The sequence below is a fragment of the Melanotaenia boesemani genome, chromosome 1, assembly GCF_017639745.1.
Source record: "Melanotaenia boesemani isolate fMelBoe1 chromosome 1, fMelBoe1.pri, whole genome shotgun sequence".
Lineage (NCBI taxonomy): Eukaryota > Metazoa > Chordata > Actinopteri > Atheriniformes > Melanotaeniidae > Melanotaenia > Melanotaenia boesemani.
The window spans coordinates 21,394,534-21,397,655 of NC_055682.1; positions in this window are offsets into that span (position 1 = coordinate 21,394,534).

Consider the following 3,122-nt stretch of genomic DNA (forward strand, 5'->3'; position numbering starts at 1 on the left):
ATTCAGTGCAGGTAGGGACCAGCACAGACCCGCAGCTCAGTAACTAATGGAGGGGCTGATGGGGGCCTGATGACGACCACAGGGCCATTTGTACACACACAAAAACGCACACACAGTGTGCACGTATACAAACACAAACACTATGGCTATTTCCAGTCGCAGTTGCACCCATCACGCAGCTGTAGCCAAGAAAGTTAATTACATTGACCATCTAATATTGGTGATTTTTTTTTTCTTTAGTGCACAGAGGATGCAATTTGATAAATTTTATCATCTTTCTGAGTGAGTAACAATTACAGTGCAGGTCTTTTCGTTTTCCTATGTTGATTTTGTTGCTGCTACTTTAGCTTTCTGATTTTCTTTAATTTCTCCACTGCAAACTTTTCCAGGGAACCACTGCCCCTCTAAGTTGATTGCCAGGAAGTGCAAGGAATTAGAAAATTAATGTCACACTAAGGTCAATGCATTAGAGTGGCACACACAACTTGCACTGTCTGTTTCCCAGTGTTACAGAAACAGTGACTAGTGTTTCACACTGCTGTTATAATTACATTTTGCTTTTCACAGTTTTTTTTTTAAATCATTAACTCAACAAATTAATAATTCTGTTTAGAATTGAAGTTACCCATTCAAGTTGTTATAAGCATCTCTGTCACATGTCTTGTTTTTACTTCATTTTTTTATGACAGATCTGCTGCTTTAGGAAACAAGCGACAGGTCCTGCATCTATTTGTTTCAATGGCAGAAATGAACGTGAGGACAGATTCTAACTTATTATTTTGCCCTGTAGTCTCCACTATGCAGAAGTTACCCATCATCTGTACATTGTGACACTGAATTGGCATTTTTCAGACTGACAAATCTGGAGAAAATAAATTTTGCTCAAGGCCTGACTGTGTCTCAGCAGCACATTCTATCAATATGTGACAGCACAGATACATCTTAGCAAAGAAAAACATGAGAATATGTTACACGTTTAACCTAGACAAAATCTTCTCATTAGCCCACTTATCTCTGTCAATAAAATTCTATGAAAGTCATGTCTAAATAGGTTTTTATCTACGCAGGCAATAACATTAACAGGATTCCAATTGCATTCACTAAGGAAGGCAGAAGTCTGTGACGTGAATAAAAGTGATTTTCTTTGTAAAATGCAATGTTCCCTAAAAAATCTAAATAAATCTGAAATAAAATTATAATAATAAAACAAAACAAAAATATATTAATATGTGAATTCATATGAATGTAACTTGACATTTCCAACCTAGTGTTTATTATTATTATTATTATTATTATTATTATTATTATTATTATTATTAATAACAATAATAATAATAATAAAAAAGACAAGCACACACAAACATTCAGGCCTACAACAGCAGGACACTACATTTAGCCGCATAACAAAAACACAGCCAGGCCCGAAACAAGCATACAGGGACAGCACTGGGGCCAGATTCACAAACAGTTGGCTACATTAATCCTACAGGACTGAAAGGATCCACTGCCAACACCAGATACCAGTGGACACATTCAGCCACCCTTTGTCTAATTCCAGACAAGTCAAAGCTATGAGGAAGTGTCACACTTTATTAGGCCAGAGATTAATATAGAAAATATACTTTTATGATTATATTAGATTTATAGATAAATAGTCAAATATATATTTAAAGCATTTCCCAAGACCCTATCTTTGATGTACCTGCACCCTGTTTCCATCTGCATTTCTCCTCTTATCTCTTGATTTGCTCTCCATTTCTTATACCAAGCAGTATCTCCAGATCTCCTCTATTTAACTTCTTTTTTTTCCTCCCCCTCCTTCTTTCTCCTCCTCTGCTGAGCTTGGGCCAAAGAGCTGACAGCCAATGACCTAGGAGCCTTTGAGGTTCCCAGGGAGAAAGGTAATGGGCCCAACCCCGGAACACAGCCTCACTCTCTGGATACACTGGGCTGCCAGCAGCTTTGATCCAGTAGCCCCCGCTTTGGTCTCCTGACGCCTGGTGAGGAAATTCATAGGAACAACTGGAAGAGGCCTGTGTTTATTCAGCTCCTTTAATGAGGAGGGAGACGGATTATCGGGGGCCTAAATCTCCCCAAAAAAACATGGGGAAAGAAAACTGCTGCTTGTTCCAGATGTTGCTCTATCACCAGTCACTCTGAAAGAATCTGAGAGAGTGAGCGAGAGAGAGAGAGAGAGAGAGAGAGAGAGAAAGAGAGAGAGAGGGTTTCATTATGCAAGATGGGGGAACTAGTGGTCAGCAGGAGAATTTCCTTGTGTTTTCTTTGCTCCTCCGTCTGGCCAGATGTGGGAGGTTGCCATTCATCTCAGGGTGATTCCAGAGGAGAGCTGCCGTCCAGGCACAGTGGGGAAAGCAATGGGACTCTGACAGGGAGTTTGCAGACGTGTTATTTTGATAAAAGCGGGATGTTTGATGGTGTAGGTGACCAAAGCTCCAGGCAAAGACAATATTTTAAGCAATTTGTGCTGTCTTGAAGAGAAAAAAGAAACCATTTCCTGAACTTGTCACACAACTCTCAGTGTGTTCTTTTTTAATTTTTACACACAGCTTCTTTGTAATAATAATTATTGTCGCAAGGAAAGTGACGTAGGATCAGGCTCATGACTCTGACTCGAGTATCGAAACAGATGCCAGAGCCACATAGAAAGCAACGCAATTACAGGTTTTGGAAAGACAAAGACACTTCAGCATCAGTGACGCCACTATACCTACAGACACAAAGGAGACTCGGGCAGTGCGTCAGTCTCTTGACCCTTTTACCAGAAGACTGCCCAGATCAATATGTCTCTCTATTGTCAAATCATTTAGGAGAGGATTATAGCTCAGCCACTGGTCACAGATCCTCACACACAGAGGGTAAAGGTCAGTCTGTGTTGTACATTTACATGTGATTTTCAGACATCTTGTTAAGAGTATCACTTGTGGTACAAATAGCATTCTAGTGCAGCCTGGTCAAAGCCCATTATCTCATCCTTCTTCTTTAGATCACACTTTAAAATCAGCCTCTGCAGTCTACACAACAGACCACTCTCACCTTTGTCTAGTGAACTGCACTTTCAACACTTCAAACAGGTTCAAGGCCATGAAGCTAAGACAATCTGG